This window comes from Heterodontus francisci, chromosome 7, assembly GCF_036365525.1.
Source record: "Heterodontus francisci isolate sHetFra1 chromosome 7, sHetFra1.hap1, whole genome shotgun sequence".
Classification (NCBI taxonomy): Eukaryota; Metazoa; Chordata; class Chondrichthyes; order Heterodontiformes; family Heterodontidae; genus Heterodontus; species Heterodontus francisci.
This window is the reverse complement of record NC_090377.1, coordinates 91228695-91241232: the sequence shown is the minus strand read 5'-3', so window position 1 is coordinate 91241232 and position 12538 is coordinate 91228695. Positions and strand designations below refer to the sequence as shown.

At 44.2% G+C, this 12538-nt stretch overlaps 1 protein-coding gene across 1 annotated transcript in view; it reads right to left on the bottom strand.

The window, feature by feature from the left end:
- The window catches only part of LOC137372142 (inositol polyphosphate 1-phosphatase-like), a 67154-nt gene extending 55854 nt beyond the window's left edge, over positions 1-11300 (bottom strand). The window contains exon 1 of the mRNA XM_068035637.1: positions 11073-11300. The gene's annotated coding sequence lies outside the window, so the exon portion shown is untranslated. The remainder of the gene's footprint in view (positions 1-11072) is intronic.
- Between the last annotated feature and the right edge of the window lie 1238 nt (positions 11301-12538).

Here is a 12538-nt window from a genome sequence, read left to right as displayed (position 1 = left end):
ATTTTTTATGACAAACCCATTTTTGGATTACCACTCAAATATTTCAAAGAATATATTTTAAAGCTTTTTTAAAAAATTGTGTTCTAAAACATTGCCCAATTGCACTGGTCCATGCCAGGCTTTACGGTTGGTGATACTGAAACGAACTTGCAAACAAAGAAAAACCTCAAACTAGCACAATTTTGGGCACAATTTGCACTTGGATCTCCAACTACACCCAAAGTGAAATGTCAAGCCACTTTCCTTCGCATAAATTTGAAAGTTTATAGCAGAGGCACTGCGGCAAAATTGTTGTATTACACATACAAAAGGAACAAAAGACTTAGGGTGGACTTCTTGGAGACTACCTTTTATGCCCCTGTTGTTTATACAGATGGGAAATAAAAGTCAGGTATCACATCCAACATGTCCAACTTTCAGAAAGGAAGAAAAAGGTAAATTTCCTTTTAGGTTTTTCCACCTGTTAGTTTACATTGGCAAATAGAGACTGAATTTTACAATTGGCTCAAATTTGCTGCTATAACTTGGATATAATTCCCACTGCAGGCAGTAATTTAAAAAAAAACTCACTACTGCAAGCCATTATTTTGAAAACTAGGAACGATTTTGAATGGGTAGTTATTGAGACAATTTACAGGAAAGATGCCACAATTGGCAAGGACCACAATTTAATTTGTTGTAAGTTTGGATTCGTTGTGATTCATCTCAACAAGGACTCTTGACTAGTCTAGTACAATTTACATATATTGTTTAAATTAAATAATTAAAAATAGCACCATCACCACAAACTACCAACATGTCAACACTTGTCATTTAACTTTATGCAAACATGACGGGCAATTCTTTTTTATTTGCGGGCCAAATACTCAGCAAGATTATGTCAATGTTTACTTTTAATTCAATCTAAGGATATGGGGACATCTGGCATGGCCGATATTTATTCCGCGTCCCTAGCTGCCCTTGAGAAGATGCTGGTGTGTCTTCTTCTTGAACCGTTGCAGTGAGGTGAAGGTGCTTATATAATGCTGTTAGGTAGTGGAGTTACAAGATATTGACCCACCAATGATGAAGTATGGTGATATATGTTTAAGCCATAGTGGTGTGACTTAAGAGAACTTGCAGGTGATCGTGTTCCCATGTATCTGCTGTCTTTGTCCTTCTACGTGGTGGAGGTCACGGGTTTGCGAAGGCCTGCTGAAGGACTTCTGCAGTGTATCCCGTAGTCAATACACACTAAAACCATGCTACACAAGTGGTGAACGGGGCGGACCTTTAGGCTCATGGATGAAGCGCTAATCAAGTGGACTGCTTTGTTCTGGCTGATGTTAAGCTTGCATTCATCCAGGCAACTGGGGAGTATTCCATCACATTCCTGACGTCTGCCTTGTAGGTGTAAGAGAAACTTTGAAGTGTCAGGAAGTGATCTACTCACCATAGAATACCTAACAATTCACCTGCTCCACTAACCATGGCATTTATGTGGCTGGACCAGTGGAGTTTCTTGTTAATGGTGAACTCCCTTGATGTTGATGGTTGGGAACTTGGCAATGGTAATGCCATTGAATGTCATGAGGAGATGATTAGGCTCTTTCTTGTTGGAGAATGTCACTTCCTGGTAGCTTGACCAAGACTGTAATTAAGTCTGGAGTCATGTGATCCCAGCAGAACCCAAACTTAGCATCGGTCATTGGATTACTGGTGAGTAAGTGCCGCTTGATAGAACTGGGGATGATTCCTTCCATCAGTTTGCTGAATATTGGCAGCAGGTTGATAGGGCAATAGTTAGTGGGGTGAATTTGTCCCATTTTTGTTGTACAAGATGGGCAATTTTCCACATTGTTGAATAGATCCCTGTAATGCAGTTTTACTGGAACAGCCTAGTTACAGCCGCAGCTAATTCCCGAGCACAGGTCTTTAGAACTACAGCCGGGATGTGCTCAGGGCCTGTAGGAGATCCAATGCACTCTGTCATTCCTAGATGTCACTGAAGAGCATTGAATTGGCTGAAGTTTGGCAGCTGTGTCGATGGGGACCTCAGGAGGAGGCCAAGATGGATCCTGCAGTTGGCTCTTCTGGTTAAAGAGAGTTGCAAATGCTTCAGTCTTGTCTTTTCTACTCAATTGCTGGGCTCCAACATTGTTGAGGATGGAGATGTTCATAAAGCCTCCTCATTCTGCTAATTGCTTAATTGTGTACCAACATTCATGACTGAATGTGGCAGGGTTGCAGAGCATTGACCTGATCCATTAGTTGTGAGGTCACTTAGCTCTGCCTATAGGAGCGATTCTCAACCTTTTTCCTTCTATCCCCCACCATCCCGTGTTATAAAAATTCCAAGGACCCCCCGCTACACAACACAAGCACATTTTCTGTATAAAAATAAGTTTTACAATTAAATATATATATTTCTATTATTTTTGTTCTTCTTACAGTTTTGCTATCATCCAGTCTTTCCCCTTCTTGGGCTGAGACTCTCTTCTCCCCACTCCAGCTGACCATAATTATCCTTCCAATTTGCAAGTTCTTTGTAACTTAAGCAAGCATTTTTTTAAAATGCATTTATTGTAATAATATGATATTGGGCACAATTCTAATTCCCAATGGTACAGCTGACAGTAACGTAATTGCAACTTTTCCACTCTTGTAAATTCACTCATGGAATTATAAAATCATAAGAATTTTTTTTTATAATATCTGCATTAATTATTTAGTTTCATACGACTCATCTGCATAGTAAAAGCCCTGTCTTGACCAGTGTTTTTCCACTCAAATGACAGATCCATACACTTACTCCAAAGACATATAAACACTCTTCCAAATCTTGGTCTTTCATGCAATGGCTGTAAACCATCCAACACAGCTCTAGCCCTTGCCAGCTGCTGCTTTACAAATAACATAAAAATAAATATTTTATGGTAAGAACAAGATTTGTTAATTGCCCTACCCCCTCCCTCCCTCCTCACACTGCGTTCAAACACCAGCTGCTGCCTCTGCCTTCTGCATGGGCCAGCTTGAATATCTTCCCCTCTCTCTCTCTGTCTCCACCAACCAAAACCTGTGCAAACACAGAGATACCCTGGCTCTGATTCACTCTCATTGGACAGCATCCCTTGATTGACAAGGCAGCTCAGCCACCGCTTATCCAGACTCCAATTCTGATTGGTCTGCCATTACGTCAATCTTTTTTTTTTGGCGGACCCCTTGAAACCTTCTTGGAGACTTTTAGGGAGCTGCAAACCTCTGGTTGAGAATCCTTGTCCTATAACATGCTACTTTTGCTGTTTTGCATGGAGGGAGTCCTGTGTTATAGCTTCACCGAGTTGGCGCTTCATTTTCATTTATTCCTGGCACATGCATGCTCTTCCACATCCCTCATAAGAACATAAGAAATAGGGGCAGGAGTAGACCATACAGTCCCTCAAGCCCACTCCACCATTCAATACAATTATGACTGATCTTCTGCCTTAACTCCACTTTCCTGCCCATTCCCGACATCCTTTGATTCCCTGAGAGACCAAAAATTCGTCTATCTTAGACTTAAATATATTCAATGATGGAGCATCCACAACCCTAAAGGGTGGAGAATTCCAAAGATTCACCCGCTGTGAAGAAATTTCTCCTCATCTCAGTCTTAAATGATCGACCCCTTATCCTGAGACTGTGCCGCCGTGTTCTAGATTCCCTAGCCAGGGGAAACAACCTCTCAGTGTCTACCCTGTCAAGCCCCTTCTGTATCTTGTATGTTTCAATGAGGTCATCACTCATTCTTCTAAACTCCAGAGAGTATAGCCTCCCATCAAAGGCCAACCCTCTATACCCAGGAACAATCTCATGAACCTTTGGTGTACCGCCTCCAATGCAAGTATATACTTCCTTAAATATGGAGACCAAAACTGTACATAGTATTCCAGGTGTGGTCTCACAAAAGCCCTATACAAACGTAGCAAGACTTCCTTATTCTTGTACTCCAATCCCTTTGCAATAAAGGCCAACATGTCATTTGCCTTCCTAATTACTTGCCCTAGCTGCATGCTAACTTTCTGTGTTTCTTGTATGAGTACTCCCAAGTCTCTCTGAACATTAACATTTGGAAGTTTCATGCTTTTCATAAAATGTTCCGCATTTCTATTCTTACTACCACAGTGAATAACCTCACACTTCCCCACCTGTTGCCCACTCTCACTTAAACCATCTATGGGTGGAATTTTATGCTCTCCCCCACAGCGGGTTTGAAGGTGGAGAGAGCATAAAATCAGGTGGGATGGTGGCGGGGGGTGGGGGTGGGGAAAAACCCCGTCACCATCCAGCATCTACCGAAATTTAGTCGCAACGGGAAGGCCTGTGAACAACCTTCCCATCCCGCCACCAATTGAGGCTCTTGACTGGGTAATTAACCCTAATTAAGGGCCTCTTCTCGCTGCAGCCGCAATTACCCGTGCAGCGGGTGGCTCAGTCGCTGCACGGGAAGCACGGCACGAAAAATCCTGCAGGCTGCTTCCCGGCTGTGGGGTGGGTGGGGGGCGGGGTCCCTCATTCGAAGAAACTAGAGCCTGATCAAGGGACCTGGCATTGGGAAGTTGGGGGGCCCACTGAGGGTAACCTCCCCTGCCCTTGCTGCTGACCCCCTAACCCACCTACACGCCCTCCGCTGTGACCGCCCCCCCCCCACCCCGTGAGACCCCTCTGCCCTGACCTACCTTAATCCTGGTTCCAGTGCCGCTCCTTGCCGTCTGGTGGCTGGAGTTACAGCAGAAGTCACCGCCTCTGTGGCAGGTCTTCCATACAAGAGCTGACGTAGAGATTTCAACGTCGGTTTCCCCTGACATCGAGACCCCTGCCGCCAGCAAAAAATTCCACTTATATCTCTTTGCAGCATTGCTGTATCCTCCTCATGGAACCAGGGTTCCTCATTTGCCTTGATGGTGATGGAGTAGTGAGGGAGATCCCAGGCATTAGATCACAGATTGTGGTCATGTACAATTCTTCTGCTGCCTCATGCCCAATTTTTAACTGTAAGATTAAAATTTTATGCTCTCCCCCGTGGCAGGTTTGGAGACAGGGCGAGCATAAAGTTGGGTGGGATGGTGGCGGGGAGAGGGTCCTCGCCACCATCCCATCTCTGCTGAAATTTAGTCCGGGTCAGGAACACCTATGAACGGCCTTCCCACCCTGCCGCCAATTGAGGCCCTTAATTGGGAAATTAACCCCCAGTTAAGGGCCTCTTCCTGCTGCAGCGGCAGTGACCCATGCGGCAGTCAGTGCTGTCGCTGCACGGGAAGCACAGTACGAAAAAATGTGCAGGCTGCATCACAGCTCCGGGGGCGGGGGGTGGCGAGGGGTGGTGGTGGTGGTGATGTCCTCATTAAAAGGCACTTAGTGCCTGAATGAGGGACCTGGCATCAGGAAGGGGGGGCCCACTGATGAACAGTTCTGATGAAAGGTCACTGACCTGAAACATTAACTCTGATTCTCTCTCCACAGATGCTGCCAGACTTGCTGAGTATTTCCAGCATTTCTCGTTTTTATTTCGCAATATCCTGATTCAATGCCATGGTCACAGTTGAATGGTCCATTGGTTTTTATCTTCTTTTTCTCTCTAGCAGTTTTAATATGACTGAATGGCTCACTAGGCCACTTCAGAGGGCAGTTAAAAGTTGACTACATTGGTGTGAGAATGGAGTCACGTATAAAAACACAGCAAGTTTCCTTCCCTAAAGGAAAGTACAGTTTGAGTATTGAGAAGAATTGTTGAGGTTTTTGAATGACAATCCAACAGCTTCATCGTCATTTTACTGGTACTTTTTTTTAAACTGAAATCATATTCTCAAACTGCCATGGTAAGATTTGAACTCAGATTCTTGGGATTAGTAGTCCAGACCTCTGCATTACTAGTCCAGTAACAACCACTATGCTACTGGGCCCCCTAAAATGCCACTAAAGACTTAATAGTGCAGTAAATAGTAAAGTAATAATAGTACTGTAGATAGTGAAAAACATGATAGTGCTTCCTGAGGGTTCAGTGAGTTTATCCAGAAAATGGCTGAGCATTACAAAGCAGAAAGATCCCAGATTCATTTCTTGAGAATGTTGAAATTGACTACAACTTAAAAATTATTTCTTTGTTGTAAAACACTTTGGGATGTCCTGAGGATGTGTAAGGCATTATCTAAATGCAGTCAGAATGCTGTGAGTTCAAGTCCCACTGCAGAGCCTTGAACACATAATTGAGTCTGACACTGCAGTGCGGTACTGAGAGAGTGCTACACTGCTGGAGATGCCACCTTTCGGGTGAGACATTAAATCAAGGCCCATCTGTCCTCTCAGGTGTACATAAAAGTTCCAATGCACTATGGCGTCCTGCCAATACTTATCCCTCAACCAACACCTAAAAACAGATGGTCTGGTCATTATCATAATGGGCTAGATTTTGAGGCCTGCAGCGAAGCAATGGTAGCCACTGCTGATCTTGAAGAAAGCTGTCTACAAAGGTCTAGTAATTTCTGTGGCACAGATTTCCCCTTTCCAGAGGTCAGTTTGAATCTGGTGCCAAGTCAAGGGGCTCTCCAGGGATCCAGCAGCAGTGATGTAATCAAGCAGGATAAACAGCCAATCACAATGAAGTATTCTCAAAGATAGCAAATCAGGAAATTAAAACCACTGAATCCTTTTAATTTTAAATTTGACAGATAGTGACATAAATGATTGGGGCATACAAATGGGATTAAGGTAGAAGCTAACATATCATAAACAAGCTTTAATTTTTTTTAACTATGTGGAATTTCTTATCATTGTGGAGACATTTGCCAGGTAGCAAATATAAAATTATTCTTTCAGGGCCAGCGTGGGTGCTTAGCAGCAATTATGAACTGAGTACACTACTAAAAACCCAATTATATCGCATTCAACAAGGTGTAACTTTATCAAGAGTTTTAACAGCGAGACTAAGAGTATGAGACTCAGTTCAATGATTTCTAATCAATTGCCTTTTGGAGCGACCTCAACAGTGCACCCTCTGAGGAAGCATAGAATCACTGACAGCAATTTCTGGATTACTGGATTTAACTGCACATGTGCAGACTCCAGAAGTTGCTGTCAGTTTCAGAGAAGTAATGACAGTGAGTCATGACAGTTTTGCCATCATTATTACCACAAAATTCACGCCATTGTTGTTTGTGAGACATTGCTGTGCGCAAATTGGTGGCCGCATTTCTTACATTACAACCATGACTACACTTCATATGTATTAGTTGTCTGTAAAGCGTTTTGGGACATCCAGATGTTGTGAAAGGTGCAATATAATTGCAAGCCTTTCTTTAAAACAAAAACAAAAAAAGCTGGAAATAGTCAGTAGGTCAGGCAGAATCTGTGAAGAAACAGGTCAGTCAACGCTTCAGATCTAAGATCTGAGGAAGGGTCTTTAGACCTGAACTGTTGATTGATTGACTTGTGTTCTCACAGATGCTGCCTGACCTGCTGAGTACTTGAGCTTTTCTTGTCTTTGTTTTTGGATTTTTAGCATTTGCAGTATTTTGGCTTTGACCTTAAACTATATAGAATTTACAGCAAAAACAGGCCATTCAGCCCAACTATCTATTCCTTTGTCCTTTATGTGCTTGTCTTGCTTCCCCTTCAATGCATCTATATTATTCGCCTCAACTCTTCCTTGTAGTAACAAGTTCCAGATTCTAACCACTCTCTGGCTCAAGTAGTTTCTCCTGAATTCCCTACTGATTTTATTGGTGACTATCTTATATTTATGGCCCCTAGTTTTTATCTCATCCACCAATGGAAACATCTTCTGTATGTTTACCCTATCAAACCCTTTCATAATTTAAGAAATCTTTATCAGGTCTCCTCTCAGTCTTCTCTTTTCTAAGGCAAAGAACCCTAGCCTGTTCAGTTTTACCTGATCGTTATAATACTCACTTTTCGTATTATCCTTGTAAATCTTTTTTTGGACTTTTTCCATTGCCTCTATAACCTTTTTGTAACATGGAAACCAGAACTGTGCACAGTACTCACTTACCTACTTTTTTCACAGAATCAGCCTGGTTGCATAGGCAGTTACTTGGCCGCCCTGAGGTACCACACATGATACAGCACAACGAAGGAATGAAGTAGAATGTAAAATGGTTTTATTTAAGTCTGTTGCTTTCCTGCCCTGTGCTAGAGCATGGCTACCCGACCCAAACCCGATGGGACCTGACGATGTGCGTCGGGTTCGGGTCGGGTCGGGCTACTCTTCCAGGTCCAGCATTCGGGTCAGACACAGTGACAGCCAGGACGTCAAGGTGGGAAACACTCCACACTAGTCTGAAGTGAACGATTCAATCGAAGGTAGAGCACAACCTCTTTAATATAGTTTTGAGTTTTTTGAGGAAGTGACGGAGATGATTGATGAAGGAAGGGCAGTGGATGTTGTCGATATGGACTTCAGTAAAGCCTTTGACAAGGTCCCTCATGGCAGACTGGTACAAAAGGTGAGGTCACATGGGATCAGAGGGGAGCTGGCAAGATGGATACAGAACTGGCTCGGTCATAGAAGACAGAGGGTAGCAGTGGAAGGTGCTTTTCTGAAGGGAGGGCTGTGACTAGTGGTGTTCCGCAGGGATCAGTGCTGGGACCTTTGCTGTTTGTAGTACATATAAATGATTTGGAGGAAAATGGAGTTTTTAGTAAGTTTGCAGACGACACAAGGGTTGGTGGAGTTGCAGATAGTGATGAGGATTGTCAGAGGATACAGCAGGATATAGATCGGTTGGAGACCTGGGCGGAGAAATGGCAGATGGAGTTTAATCCGGACAAATGTGAGGTAATGCATTTTGGAAGATCTAATGCAGGTGGGAAGTATACATTAAATAGCAGAACCCTTAGGAGTATTGACAGGCAGAGAGATCTGGGCGTACAGGTCCACAGGTCACTGAAAGTGGCAACGCAGGTGGATCAGGTAGTCAAGAAGGCATACGGCATGCTTGCCTTCATTGGTCGGGGCATAGAGTATAAAAATTGGCAAGTCATGCTGCAGCTGTACAGAACTTTAGTTAGGCCACACTTAGAATATTGCGTGTAATTCTGGTCGCCACACTACCAGAAGGACGTGGAGGCTTTGGAGAGGGTACAGAAGAGGTTTACCAGGATGTTGTGTGGTCTGGAGGGCATTAGCTATGAGGAGAGGTTGGATAAACTCGGATTGTTTTTACTGGAACAACGGAGATGGAGGGGCGACATGATAGAGGTTTACAAAGTTATGAGTGGCATGGACAGAGTGGATAGTCAGAAGCTTTTTCCCAGAGTGGAAGAGTCAGTTACTAGGGTACAAAGGTTTAAGGTGCGAGGGGCAAAGTTTAGAGGGGATGTGCGAGGCAAGTTCTTTACACAGAGGGTGGTGAGTGCCTGGAACTTGCTGCCGGGGGAGGTGGTGGAAGCAGGTACGATAGCGACATTTAAGAGGCATCTTGACAAATACATGAATAGGATGGGAGTAGAGGGATATGGTCCCCGGAAGTGCAGAAGGTTTTAGTTTAGACAGGCATCAAGATCAGCGGAGGCTTGGAGGGCCGAATGGCCTGTTCCTGTGCTGTACTGTTCTTTGTATAGGAACATATATCTTATAATAATTAATCACTCAGGACCTTCCTGGTCTCTGCACCTCAGCTGCTCACTGGATAAACTTGCAGCAAGTATTTCAACCTGTAAAGCAGGAGTCTAGGTAATGTATAATGATATTTTCTGAGTCTTCGGGCAATGCTGTGTTTATTCTAAGCAATACAGATACTGGTACAGTGTGGTACAACCTGTCTGGGCCCAACTCCATGGGTTTCTGTTTAACTAGTGACCAATCACTAACTTCTATGGTAACAATCTTTGGCTCACCACCTCCAGTACGTGGCTCCAATCTCAATGTACTTTTTAAACAAGCTTTCAAGTCCAGTTACAGTTTTTGTTGCTTATCTGCACAAGCTTAAAAAGTGAAAAACGGAAGCTAGGTTAACTGAACATTCCAGTGGTCGAGTTGGGTCAGGTTGGGAATGGGAAAAAATGAAAGGACTCGGGCCGGGTCAGGCTCAGGTCGGATGTGGGTCTGTCGGGCTCGGGTCGGGTTTCGTTTGCAGAACTGAGCAGGCCTTTACCCTGTGCTGACATTAGACGCAGTACAGGCATTACAACTGGCCTCAGCAACTCTGCCAAGGAGGAGAAATCGGCCAATATTCCACGCTTCTGATCATTGTCTAGTAAGCTCTGCTGGTGACATACTTGCCAGGTGGCAGGAGTGGGCTCACTTGTGATTACCTTTTAAGTTGAATATCTTCCTAGCACTCACTGTCAAAGCCACACATAAATGATGGCATATAAGCAAAGGATATTATTGTGCCTCAAGGAGTCAGCACCTACAGAGAGAGGAGGGCAGCAGAGAAAATTAGCAGTGGGAATAAAGGATGCTGGGTGTGTCAATTGCGTGTGCTGTATGTCTCTGCTGGCTATTCTCCCACACTCACGAAGATAAGCACGTTTAACATATGTATCGAATAAAATTATAATCTGCGGCACATTCTAACCACACAATGTGAATGGTAGGACACAGCAGCTTTCCATCTGGAGTGAAGGCAGTTTCTCAGCCCTCCTTGCTTCCCTGCATTGCTGCGGGGAGGATATGCAATTTGTGCTGGGGTATACTTAGCAATAAGGAACCAGGGAGAGAGACAGAGATATTGTCTCTTGTAGGGATCTAGAAACTCGGATAAGTCGGAATCAGCCCTGATGAGAATCTCTGCTCTCCAGGTTCACTTGTTTCCCCTCTGATGTGACTTTTGAGGGTTTTTTGCGTCCTGTTCGGGCCCCACCCTCACCAATCCCCAACACCGACCACCCCAAAAATGTACACCGGAGAAAAAAAAAGCTGGTGAGAAACAAAAGATCGCCTTTTGCAATGGAAGTTTTCAGCATGCTATGAGGTCTGAATCTTCAAAATGTCCATTCTAGTATATTAGGCCAAGCACGATCATTCTCCTAGGCTCTCGGGTCTCCTAGCGAACAATACCAGTGCCCCCATGCAAGCTGTCGGATCACATTACCTTGACTGGTCGGTGGTGGTCCGTCAAACACGGCAGCGCTCAGATGTCCGGTGGGACAGCAGCTCAGGAGGTCATTCTCTGACCCTAGGGGTGGCTGCAGTCTATAGGAGCATGCAAAAGACCAGCGATCGAAATGGCGTGGTCTGCGGAAAGGGGGAAGAGAAGAAGCGATAGATTTCGCTGACAAACACACTCACACTTACGTCTATGGCTTGTGATAGATGGGTACTGTGTCAGGCTGCTCCAGTCCAAGTAGAGATGATCCAGCGCAGCAAAACTGCCATCCAGAGGGCGAGGTGTGAACACCACCCTCAATACATTGCGCCAAATAATCCACGAATAATCCCCATAAAAATAGCAGCTTTCAATTTTACTCCACTCAGTTCTGTATTCAGTTTTGCTAATTACTTTAAAAGTACACCCAGTCACATAGCGACAGTAACGTCAGTGAAATAAAATTCTCCCCACTCAGTATTTATGATTCATTCTCAGGATGTGGATTTATTGCCCATCCCTAATTGCCCTTCAGGAAGTGTTGGTGAGCCACCTTCTTGAATCGCTGCAGTCTAGGTGGTGGACATGTTCCCACAGTGCTGTTAGGTAGGGAGTTCCAGGATCTTGACGCGGTGACAATGTGCTGGAAGTTTCAGGTTTAAGAACATAACACAAAAAATAGGAGCAGGAGTAGGGCATTTGGCTCCTTGAGCCTGTCCTGTCATTCAATAAGATCATGGATGATTTAATTGTGGCCTGAACTCCACTTTCCTGCTTGGCCCCCTCCCCCCACCACTCCCTTGTAGATAAAAAAAATCTGTCTAATTCAGCCTTGAATATATTCAATGACCCAGCATCCACTGCTTTCTGGGGTAGAGAATTCCAAAGATTAATGACCCTCTGAGGGAAGAAATTCCTCCTCACCTCCGTCTTAAATGTGATGCCTTATTTTGAAATTGTGCCCCCTAGTTCTAGATTTCCTCTCAAGGGGAAACATCCTCACAGCATCTATCCTGTCAAGTCCCCTCAGAATCTTATATGTTTCAATAAGATCACCTCTCATTCTTCTAAACTCCAATGAGAAAAGGCCCAGCCTGCCCAACCTTTCCTCATAAGGTTTTCCCTTCATCTCAGGAGTCAACTTAGAGAGCCTTCTCTGAACAGCCTCCAATGCAAGTATATCCCTCCTTAAATAAGGAGACTGAAACTGTATGCAGTACTCTAAGTGTAGTCTCATCAACGCCTTGTACAGTTCTAGCAAGACTTCCATACTTTTATACTCCAACCCCTTGCAATAAACAGCAACATTCCATTGGCTTTCCTAATTACTCGCTGTACCTGCATGCTAACTTTTTGTGATTCATGCACAAGGACACCCAGATCCCTGTGTATTGCAGCTATCTGCAGCCTCTCCGCCATTTAAATAATATACTTTTCTATTCTTCCCATCAAAGTGGACAACCTCACATTTT